The sequence below is a fragment of the Typopeltis vanoorti genome, chromosome 6 (assembly GCF_054136105.1).
Source record: "Typopeltis vanoorti isolate ZY-2024b chromosome 6, IOZ_Tvanoo_1.0, whole genome shotgun sequence".
Taxonomy (NCBI): domain Eukaryota; kingdom Metazoa; phylum Arthropoda; class Arachnida; order Uropygi; family Thelyphonidae; genus Typopeltis; species Typopeltis vanoorti.
The window spans coordinates 78,814,878-78,827,952 of record NC_143554.1 but is presented as its reverse complement, the minus strand read 5'-3'; positions in this window follow the sequence as shown (position 1 = coordinate 78,827,952).

Sequence of the window (13,075 nt, the reverse complement as noted above, 5' to 3'; positions counted from 1 at the left end):
CAAGTTCTGTTTAGAGGATATCGGCTTTGTAAATTCCAGGATTGATCCAAATATTTTAGAAAAACTAAGGAGGAATGAGTTTCGCCTATTAACCAAAAGACAGAAATAAATGATGTGCAGCAATACTGTTTCATTAAGTTAATTTCTCCTATTTGCAAGAAGAACTAAAAAACAAAAGCTGCCTATAAAAATAGGCAAAAATGAAGAATTATCAAAGATATCAACATCTTGTATTTTAACGTTAATACATAGAAATTTATTTAAACAAGGGTCAGTCGCAAATTTTTTTATAACTCATACTCATGAAAGTTTTATTTGTAAATTTATAATACATTTGCACAGTAGATGGGCTATGGATTTTTTATTTTATTAATTTATATTTTTATCCATTTTTATTAGTCCTGAAACTTTGCTCTCATACCTAACATAGGATTTTTTCAAGATGGTTCACTCCTCCAATAAGCGGGGAAATGGTTTAACACTTGTCGATGAAATTCATCCTCCCACCTAAACACAATCACAGCCATCCATGTACACAGCGGGATTCGAACCGGTAGCCAGTTGTTTCCAAAACTGAGAGGATAACCACTCGGTAAACCACACAATTATACGCCTTCTTTACTTGAATGCTTTTTCAACTGTCCTAACAGAAAATAACTGAAACGAGAAAAAACAGTTTTGAAATGCTGAATTATGATTCTAATTTTATTAAAAATGAATGCTTTCTCTTTTGTATATTATATTATATTATTTGCTTTTTCTTTTGAAGTTTGTATGCTCTTTTTTCAGAAATATGCTGACATTGTAAGTTACCATTATTTTTCAGTATTTAGAGAAAAGATTTGGAAAATGGATTAGAACAGTTTCATCACTTGCGTTTATAATGCAGTCAGTAAGTATGGTTCATTATGAAAGATTTTTTCAAGTATATAGCACAGTTTCTTCCCTTTCCTTGTTTGTAGTTATTCAAAAGATAATGTTTTCTACTCTTTTATAGACTCTCTTTTCTGCTGTGATTTTATACGCAACTGCAGTGAGTTTGAATTGCGTCACTGGAATACCAGACTGGATTCTAATTTTTATATTTGGGATAATTTGTACTTTCTACTCAACAATAGTAAGCATCAATTCTGTATGTCAGTTTGAAAGTTTCATATAATTTACATATTAAATATGATTTCTTATAATTTATTCATAAATTTGCATTTGAGGAACTTCCTATATATAGAGGAATTACGAACCGGTTGGATGAAAAACGTAATGGATGAGGAACTCTAGTATGAAAAAATGTAAATAGAATCTAAGGCAAACAACAATTTATAGATAATTACACTTTTGGTGATGGAGATGGAAGGATGACAGCAGAAAAAATGAAAACGTTTAAGTTTGGCAAAATATACGGTGAACACTTCGTCGAAAGATGTTACGCATGACTTCATAGTATGGAAATAACTGGAATGAAATTGCAGAAAATATGAATAGTCATACAAAATAAACTGGTAAAACCATTTCTACCATAAACAGGAACAGTCAGGCGACGTTGAAAATAATAGAGAACGAAGAATCGAACTCGCCTTACAGAACATCATAGTATAGTTTGGAAAATATCCTTCAAGCCTTATTTATGAGAAAATACCTTCGTGTGATATCTTTAGAGTGTCTACAGTGGTAATTAATGAGTTTTATAATAAATGTTTACATTATTATCCTTTATTCGCTAAAGGGAGTAATTGGAACATTTGTATCTATTACTAACTTTCGAGCCAGCAATCAATCTCAGCGCATCTTACTCATAGTGAGCCCGACTTGTTATTAAACCAAAGTTTTTCAAGGAGAAAAGAGAACGGCAGAAAGCTATCAGCAACTTGTGATTCTAGCTTCCCGACACTCGTGTTACTTCCTGTAAGAGTCAGAATTCTAGGTCTATTTCTTGATATATTTGGCTAAAAACTCTAGTTTCTGGGATGAAAATAAACCATAATTGCTAGGAATCGACTAACACGAGAACAGAACGAAAATAATTTAGAAAAAAAAAATCTTCTCTTGGACAACTGGAATCCAATTTATACGTACCTTCATCGTCGGGCTACAGGAATGGATAATAACAGCATTTCCAGAGGAGCCCCAAAACAAGAGCCCCAGCTGTTTATTTACGAATTATAATTTTACATGTTTAGAGATAAAAAAAAATACACCAGAGAGAAAAAATAAACATGAGAAATGATTTCATGTTGGATCTCACTGTTAACTTTTCTTAGTTTATTTTATAACATACTTTACCGATTTGTATGTTTAACATTTCTTATATAACCTTTTAAAGTTATAGGAGATGTTCATCTATTTGCAATATCCCAAACACTTCTCAGTTAAGAATGATAAAATTAACCATATATATATACATAGGAGGCTCTTCCCCCCATGTCGCCTACGGCGCACAACCCCCCGAGTTCCGGGCTGGTAAGCCGGAGACAAAAAACGTTTCAAATTTCAGCTTATATATATATATATATATATAAGCTGAAATTTAATATATATATATATATATATATATATATTAAAATTTAATATATATATATATATATATATATATATATATATATATATATATATATATATATATATTAAATGGTTAATATATATATGTATATTTTTTTTAAATTGTTTTCATAAATTTTAATAAAGACAAAAATTTAATCATTACCGAAACTTAACAAATTAATCACATTTTTATCATTTCTTTTGCAGGGTGGAATGAAGGCTGTGATATGGGCCGATGTGTGCCAGGCTGTTTTAATGTTTATTGCTGTCTTGTTGATGATAGGCCAGGGAACGGTGGCTGCGGGAGGTGTTAGTAAAGTAATCGATATCGGTCTAAAAGGTGGCAGATTGAATTCAACCACGTAAGAAATAAGTCCTATCATCTGCAATTTATTAAAATACACTGTATGTCAAACCAAATTCAATTTGATCTTTCCTAAAACAGGAAGTATTTTTAGTTTGGAGTAGCCTGTTTTTTTTTTTTTTTTATGTTGGATCCACAAGCAATAGGTTGGATGATCAACCTATAGTACCTTAATACACTATATAGGTAGTGGGTCGGGAAAGGAGAAAGTTCTTGACATTTGATTTAAAAGCATATATATTGTTTTTCTTGGGAAATATGTCAGTGGGGGGGGAGAGAATGGTCCACAGTACAGCAGTAGCAGGGATGAAGGAGGAGGAATAGAAACTTGTTCTGTGGGTTTCAAGGTGTACTGTGATTGGATGTTGGGCGGCAACTTTACGTGTTCCAATTGGCTTAGTATGGAGTGAGAGAATTATTGATGTTGTTTCAGATGCACAACTCCCATGGAAATATTTATAGAATATGCAAATTTATAGATTACGCAAATTTTCACATAGACCAAAAGTCTATTTGAAAGTGAGGGGAATGAGTTGTTAAGAGATGGGTCATTTATCAGTCTAATTGATCTCCTCTGTATTGAGACAAGCATTTTGAGGGGAGCTTTCAGAAGTGCCACTGCAAATGTGAGAACAGTATTCCATAGCTGGGTGAATTTGTGATTTGTATTAAGGTTTACAGCAGTTTAGAGGTGAACTAACGTCTTAAAGGGAAGAGAAATCCTAGTTTTTTGGAAGCTGAGGATGCAATGGTTGTGATGTGTTTATGCCAGGCGAGGCCTGATGTCAGCGTAATTCCGAGAAGAGAAATCTCATCTTTTCTGGGAAACTTAGTGTATTCAAAAATAATACTGCGGGAAAATGGTTCTTTTTTTGAGAAATAAGACAGAACTGGGTTGTACTAGCGTTGAAGTTTACGAGATTATCTAAGACCCATTGGAGGATTGCTTGGAGGTCAGAATTAAGGGAAGTTTGGATTGATGTTGTGTGGGTTGAAGTGAGTTGTGAAGGGTAAGGTTTATCAAAGGGAAGGGAGGAGTGCAAAGGTGTGTATTGGGTTGGAGGTCAACTGAAGTAGGTCATTGATATACAGTAGGAAGAGGGTGGATGAAAGAACTGAGCTTTGTGGGACCCCAGCATTAGTTGGATGGTGAGAGGATAGAGGATCACAGATAGTGTGCGGCCAAACAGAAATCTGGCAATCCATCTGCAGAAGTCCTGACACAATCCAAACAATGAGAGTTTGATTAGTAAGCCTTTGCGCCAGACCTGCTTAAAGGCTTTAGAGATATGAAGTGCAACCACTTGGGATATGCCGAATTGCTCCATGGCATATGTCCAGATATGGGTGATATATGAGAGCAGATCATCTGTTGATGGGCGAACAGATGGTGATCGCTTAATAGCTGGGTACCTTCAAGGTAGATTAGGAGTTGAGAACTGATGGTTTTCTCCATCACTTTAGATAGGACCGAGGTGAGTGATGGGGCGGTAGTTAGATGGCAGCGATTTGTCACCCCTTTTTTTAGGAATGGGTTAAATATAGGCCAGTTTTCAGGCTTTGTATACCGCGAGTGGAGTAATGAGAGCATGTACAGATGGCATAGGATAGGAGTCAGTTCTGATGAACAGATCTTCAGGTCAATTGGATTGCCATCAGGGCCAGGAGATTTTTCGTGTCTAATTTAGAGAACAGATTTACGATCTCTTAGTACAACGTGTATGTTGGGAAGTTGTAATGACTGGAGTGGGTGGCGTTTGCCATAGTCAGTTATGCGTGCATTGAATTAAAAGTGTGTAGCCAGAAGATTAGCCCTTTCTATGTGTGATGTTGCAATTGAGCCATCTGGGAATGATAAGAGTGGCAATAACGCAGGGCAAAAGTTATCAATTGTTTTAGCAAGAGACCAAAAGGCATGGCTGCCGTTTTGACAGGCTGCAAGTTTCCTGCATTTTGTCCGTTCCAATATTGTTTTGGACATTGATAATTTTCTGTCATCTCTTTCGGGCTTCAGCATAGGCATTGAAGGAGAATGGAGTTCTTGATTTGAGCCAGTTATGGTATGCCAGTTGTGGTTTTTCATTTGGACAGCATTGACACATCTTTTGGAGAATCAAGATTTAGATAGGGGATGGCAGTTCAGAGAAGTTTGGGAAATGTATGTTTTCATGCCAGTGAGAATTAGTTTGGTGATACGGTCGATACATATTTTTGGATTGGAAGAACGGAAACAATAGTCCAACCATTGAATTGAAGAATAGGAGTCTCGGAGTCTGTCCCATTTGGCACTGTTATAATGCCAAAACTACTCTTGTGTGGGAGTGACTGTGGAAGAGTTGTTGCATTGTTCAGGAGATGAGCACTAGGCTGTGGTCAGAATTACTCGGGGGGGCTCACTACATTCACTACATCTTTGGAAGGGTCATTGGTAAGGAAGAGATCTAGGGTATTTGGGGAGTGGTTCGGGTTATCTGGTATTCTGGTCGGCTTCTGAATAAATTGTGAAATGTCGTTAGTAATGGAAAATGTTTCAGCATCTCTGCTTGCATGATGTGTCCAACTGGAGGCGGAGGAAAGCTAGTTTGTGTTATGGACATTAAATTCACCTAGGAGGATGATTTCACTGTTAGGAGAGATAGGAGAGAGGGTCTGGTGAAAATCCGTTTTTAAGGAGAGTGAATTAAAGAGGTCTGAGTGGTTGGTGGTATTAGGAGTGCAATAACGACAAAGAGATGAATTCGACTGAGTGGTGGGGAGAGAGAATTTCAACCAAAGGAGGTCAAAGTTGAGCCATTCTAGGTTAGGTGCTCTCTGATAGGGTAACTCCGAGTGGATCAATTCGCAGGCACCACCACTGGGTCGAAAGGAGTTAAATATTGCATAGTTTGGAAGGTTGAGATGGGTAGTCTTGGGGGAAGGTGAGATTGGAGTTTCTGATAAAATGATTAAGTGGGGGTTTGATGGACTGCCGATGGTAGTGGGCACTATTAAGGTTGGAGTTCAGGTCACGGATGTTGGTGAAGTGGATATGCAAGGTTCTCTGGGGCATGGATTTGACTGCAAAGGTCTTGAACATTTCCTATGCAGTGCCTACATGCTGGTCACCTTCGTGGCTACTAGTGGTGTCACTTGAATTTTACACTAGTTTGGTTTCTTTATAATCTATGATCCAACTGTTGTCTCCATTTTGGCGTTTTTCTTATAGCGATTCGGAGCTGGCGTCATTGTTCCCTCTGGGGCAAAAATTTAAATCAGATGGAGCATGTACGAGCGATGTGAGACAACTGTCCTTTAGCTTGATATTTATCAACGTTCTTAATCTGGATGTGTTTGTCGGTGTGTCGCAGGTCACTTCCACTGGACTTGACAATTGACCATAATTCTGAGATCGAAGTTGCATTCTTTTGCTAATTTGTTGATGTCTCCTTTTAAAGAGTTACCGTTTTTCGTCGGAAAGTTCAGAATAAAGGCGTTGAGTCTCCTGTTTTCGACCTAGGGCGACTCGTGAACCGTTGATGCGATTAGGTCTCGGAGTTTGTTAGAGTGCACGGGTGGACTTGTGATCGAGCGGTGGTCCTTAAGTATCTTGAGCTTAGTTTCCAACTTTCGGATTTTGGAAGTGAAAATATCGATCGGAGTATCAAGGGATATTGTTCGAGCTTTTCAACTCGTTTACTTAGGTTCAGTTGCTGTTTTATGGAAGGAAGGTACATCGAACAAAAGAAAGGCTGGTTGAGATCTGTAAAAAGCTTGGGCGCCGATTCATCTATGTTCGCGCAGAAAGTTTGTAGCCGGTGGCAACAGAAATCGCACAATATACCTTTTTTTCTTTCCGTAACTTTGGATTCAAAGATGCGGCAGTTCGTATTGTCATTTGGTTTGTTGGCGATTGGCAGCTAGGCTGACGGGACTCGAGGTAATCTTTCGTTATTTGCCTTTGTTGCCGCCATCTTTACATCGCCCGGTAGTCATACCGGCGCTTTAACGTGGCTTTTTCTTTTAATTGTAAAACTAACTGATTTCAACGGCTGTGGGTACTTTCAAGTTGTTCAGAAGTAATTGGCTCCTTTAGAAGTAATTTAAAGATGAATTTTATCTCTTCAATAAGACTTCGATATTTCCTTCTGGAGGTCTGAAATGATTTAAGAAAGATCGATGTTTTCTCTCTCTATCTCTAAACATACGACTATATATATATATATATATATATATATATATATATATATATATATATATATATAGTCGTATGTTTAGAGATAGAGATATGTTTAGAGATATATATATATATATATATATATATATATATATATACAAGTGTATACATATAGAGTATATGGAGTGTATTATATATATATAAACACATATCTGGAGTTCCCAACTCTGCGTACTATCACCTACTCTCTTTGCTGTACCTAAATAACCTACTTAAAGTAACTACTAATCCCTTCACCAGCTTTGAAGATGATAGAACTCTCAACTTATAATAATCATTTGACAAACTATGCAGTATTATCCTTTGATGAGCTGTTGATTCTAGATTAAAATATCATGTATAACTGGTGTCTTAAAAATTGATCTGCATACTATTCTCCAATGCGGCAAAGCCAACTTGTTATGTTGAGGGCGACAAAAACATAGTCTTGGATTTCCTCCTAAAAAAAAAATCATAACTCACCTACTTTCCTCAGTAATACAAAATCATCAGAAAATATCGGAACTCTTTGCTTGGACTAACATTTACTTTCAGTGTGTTCTGGCATAAACACATCACATCAATAGCCTCCTCAACATTCAAATTACTTGGCATTCTCTTTGGTTAAAGAGCACTATTTTACACTCAAACAATTATTTTCTTTATCGAAATCTCAAATCTGCCTGCATGTTTAGAAAACTGCTGAGATATTTGGGTTGGTGTGCCTACAAACTTCCATTAAAATCCTTGACGCCATCCAGAGGAGTGCATTTAGTCTCACAGATGATCCTTCTCTTACAGACTCACTAACGTCTATCTGACAGGAGCCGTTTTTCTATTCTTCCGGTACTTTCATGAGCACTGCTCCAGTTAATTTGCAATCATCATTCCTCCACTTTCTCTTGCGTATGTTAATACATCACCTGCAGCTTCCAGCATCCATTTATTTGTGCAATAAAACATTTTCTCTGAAATTCTAAATTGTATTTAAGTGGAACAGCCGATATGTAACATTTTAAAACGAGTCAACTTTTTTTACAGGTTTGAATTTGATATGACCAAACGATACAACATTTGGAATGTGATGATCTATAGTATACTCTTGTCCGTTTCAAAATTTGGAGCGAACCAGTTAGTTGCGCAAAGATTACTTGCTGCGAAATCATTTTCTGATGCTCGATGGTAAGAAATACCTTCTTTATAAGTTCCTCATTAGTTCATTTTTGTAGAGAGCTTAGTACTGGAAAAATCTGTATTTGAATGTATCTTTCAAATGAAACCTACAGAGCTGATGAAACATGGGCTTAATGGCGATTACTCTACGCCTGTGTAATTCCAACGTATTGCCTGTCTACTGTTGCCAAATTATATATAAAGGAAACATTTGCTATTCATAAATCGTATGGAATTTTTTTTTTATAATACGAATCGCTCTAACTATTCTGAGTTAAGAAAATGTTTCTCTTGATATAAGAAACTGCAAACATTATCTTTTTCAGGCTATTTTTTCCCGTGAATTATTCATTATCATTGTTCCCAAAATTTACAGCTCAAAAAATTAAAGTTGCGTTTTTTTTTTTTAAGTGATTGTTAAATGTTATTTCAGGGGTCATTTCTCGCCTCATTGCTTTTTAACTTATATATGAGTAATATTCCAGTGTCAACATCACGGAGATTCATGTATGCTGACGATATTGTCATTGCAACGCAACATTCAACATTACAATAAGCAGAGAACACCTTAACTGAGGATCTGGCTGTACATGATAAATACTTTAGCCGATGGTGATTACAACCTGACGTGAACAAATCTGAAGTAGCATCCTTTCATTTAAGTAATATGCTGGCCATCTAATTCCCAAAAGTGTTTACTTCAGAAATAAACAAGTGAAATTTAACAATCATCCAAAATACCTAGGAGTTACCCTAGACAGAAGTTTGACATTTCAATATCATCTAAAAATATTGCTGGAAAATTACAAACTCGTAATTATATAATGCATAAACTTGCTGGTACTTCTTGGGATGCTGATATCAACACTCATCGTCCTACAGCACTGTCTTCGGTCTATTCTACTGCAGAGCACTGTGCTCCTGTGTGGCTGAACAGCGCACACGCTTTTCTAGTCGATGTTCATCTGAATCAAATTATGAGGATGATCTCTAGTTCTCTGAGATCTACTCCTGGAAACTTGCTCCTAACCCTCAGTAATATAGCTCCTCCCTCGCTTCGCAGGTCTCAAACCTTAAGCAAATTATGGACAAAAATAATTGGAAACAGTTCGTTGCCTATCCGCCAATACATTTCCTTCCATACCTCAAAAATACTGAAATCTAGGCGCACTGCCTGGAGGAGTGCAATACAAATGAACGATCAGACCTTCGACCTATGTGCGTCCTGGGGATAGTATTGGCTTCAAAATACCTCCAATCTTCAAATTACAATTTCAAATCCAACATACATCTCGTATGGAGAGCTTCGATCTCCTTAGACATGTGTGGACCACTTTACATCGGATCGGAACAGGAGATGTTAGCATCTCTTGAATAAATGGAACTGGTCCAATACTCCAAACTGTGAACGTGGAATTGTGATCCAGATTATCAATCAACTTTTACTTGAATGCCCTATATACTCACTCTGAGACACTAAAGAGGATTTTTTTAAACTGACCCCAGAATCCCTGGAGTGTAAAGGATTAAGCTCTGACTACTGATTCCTGATTTTGATGTTTAATCATTTCAACCTATTGTACTCCTTTTATTATGATTTTTAAAATTTTCTTTATATTGATTTATGTAATACGTATGTAATATCCTGAGTCCTGTATATCATATGCTAAATAAATAAAATAATTGTTAAATGTTTAAAATTCTAAAATCCGTAGGTGTGAAAACGAATGCGCTCCATACCTAATCTTCTCTATCAAACATTGGCAAACGATCATTGAAATGAAACAAGGTTTTAAGATTATTGATGGTATCCATTGCATGGCTTCAGGAAAGTGTGCCATTATACAGCACAAACACGCACACATGTTCTAACCCAATGGATTGTCTTACAGGAATTTTATTTATTATAAAATTGTCACTGATCTGTCACTGAAAATTATTATTTTTGTAAATGATTTAATCAATTAATTAAATTTCATAGTGTCATTTCTTTAGTTGCTTTTCCCCTAATTCAATTTCTTGAACAAATTATATATATATATATATATATATATATATATATATATATATATATATATATATATATATATATATATATATATATATATATATATATATATATATATATATATTTCTACCTTGGGAATAATGTATATTAGGGTTTGAAGCGCCGGAACATAGTTCAGGTCTGGCTCCCACTGACGAGGTCGAAAGCGGTCTGGGTAGTGACCATTACCTTTAATGCATTGCGTCATACATCAACGCAAGGGAATGTGCTTTGCATTAGTTGAAAATACTAAGGAAAGTGATTGGAACTTAATCCACCTTTACCCTGAGTTGCCTCAGACTTGAACTACGTTCAGGCGCAAATTTGACTTACTTGTCTGTTTGCCTACTTGGGAAGTAAGATTAAAACCACATTTATAAAATTGCTTGGTATCTTTAACGCATAGTATATCCAAGGTAAAAAAACTTTCTACATGATTTAATCTTGTCTTTAGACACTTCCATCTAGCTTATAAATTACGTGTGGATAGTTTTATCCAATACATTATGAAGTGAAACTGGATATTAACATGATAGTGAAAATTGCAATCATCCCTGGAATGGATCAACATGATCAAATTTCTAGATTAAAGACATGACCATAATAATAGAGTAAAATTTCTCATCCAGTTCACCTTTGTTTGATGGCAACATTAAATTGGAATTAATCAGAATGTTAAAAAGAAAGGAAATAAAGAAGTTAGGAATGAAAAGTTTTTTAGGAGAGAGGGATATGAGAGAATTTCCAAAAGAAATATTTCTAGCAAAGAAAAAAAAAAATTATCACCTGTGACATTGCATGTTACAAGAAATTACAAATTCACCTTTGAGAAGAAAAGTGGCAGAATGTGTAGTTGTTTAAATTGAAGTATTTGATGTGTGAAGTTGAAATCTGCATTTCTGTTTGATAAATGAAAGCATTACAGAAATGAAGATGAAGCTGCAAACTGAAATGAGCAGAGCTAATCTTAAATGAATTTATATTCGCAAAATGAATTTAGAAGGCTGTGGAATATTTAGCTTCATCCACGTGTACTAAAGTTGAAAAATAAGCACGTTACTTCAAATAATTGAACAAGTATTTATTGAAGTATTTAATAATAACTCAGTTTCATGCTATAAAGGTAACATACGACATGTTTTAATTTACCAGTAGAAAAATAGTACGCGAGCTTTGTCATTGGAACTTGAAAACATTCATGTCCAAATATAACTGCTGCCCAAATAAGGCAATCATCTACTGCTATCTCATTTTCTGATCCTGAATACTATTATTGTATATTGTAGAATAGATTTTTGTAGCTTCTTACCAGAAGTAAAACTCCCGAATTTTAAGTACTGGTAGAGTTTTATACGTAAATCCTGTTCATACTATTTTTCAAAATATTATAATGATATTTTAAGGATTTTTAAATTAAAAATATTTTATGTTTACTTTTAGGATTCTTCTGATTGGGACATTGATATTAACTGCGTTTGTATTATGCTGTTGTACTTTAGGCCTTGTGATGTACGCTAATTTTTACAGATGCGATCCACTGCAAGAACCAGAGGCTGATGTCAACTCGCCAAACCAAGTATGGCCTACTACCACCATGTTTTAAAAATCGAGAGAATATAAGTACTTTCATAAAGGCAAATTTCATAATGTCGTAGATTATTGTAGATCAGCAGTCTCATAACTTAACGAACCTGATTAATAAAAAAAAATTTAGAAGTCATTCTCGCAGTTAAATAATTACTACCTATTATTTTACTCGCTCTCCTTTAAATTACTACAACTCTTAGTTTATAAAAGAGTTAAAGCTATTTTTATAAAAAAATCTTTATATTTAAAGCACTATGTATTCTCGCTCAGATTTCAGATTCTTGGGATTCCAAATCACACTCTTTTCAATAAATTTAGCGACGTTTCTGTATCGCTTAAGTAGAAGCATTTATTGAAAGCAGAAATCTGCCAATAAAATCCTACTGTGAAGGTCTCCAGAGTTTCAACTTCTAATATAAAACCGGTTATAATAATAAGAAGCGACACCGACACAATAATTTCTTGACAAAGATCCGAAATAGGTGCTTTGGATTCGTCGATCTTTGAGAGCACGTATTGCTTATAGAAACTGAAACGAATTTTTAACAAATTATCTTATGGTTTAAGTCGATTGTCTGGATTGGTCAGCTGAAGAGACAGCATAACTATCTTCCAGTTTCATAAACAACAATCTACAGATTCGAATCTACTATAGCATTCATATCTTTTCGTGTTATCTGTGAGAATCAATGAAACTTATTTTACGCGTTGATAATGTTCATATTGGATTTCAAAGTTGGGAAGAATTCACTTTAAGTAAGAGTTCACATTAAGTAAGAAATCTTTACATTTTTAATCTAGTTCCTTTCTTGTTACTTAACCCGTTTTTGGCAAAGTTTTAGAATATGTCTTTTAATGCAGGGTAAAGTGGTATTTATTGAGTGCTTCCTCTTTTATTATTTTCTATTCCCTTTTACGTTTTCCTTTATTTTATTTTATTTTGTTATTGTAGTTCTCAGGTATAATTTGGTGTATTTGTGATTCTGTGTACTCTTATTCACTAAAGCATTCCATGGATTTCTTTCGAGCTGTTTCCATAAACGGTCGTTTTTGCATTCCTTAGAGTACAGGAAAACCTTGCTTAACGCGAAATCCATATGCACCATGATCATTTAGCGGTGATTGAGTGAACCCATGATATTTCCCGCTTTAAGGGAATGATTATTCTGTTAAC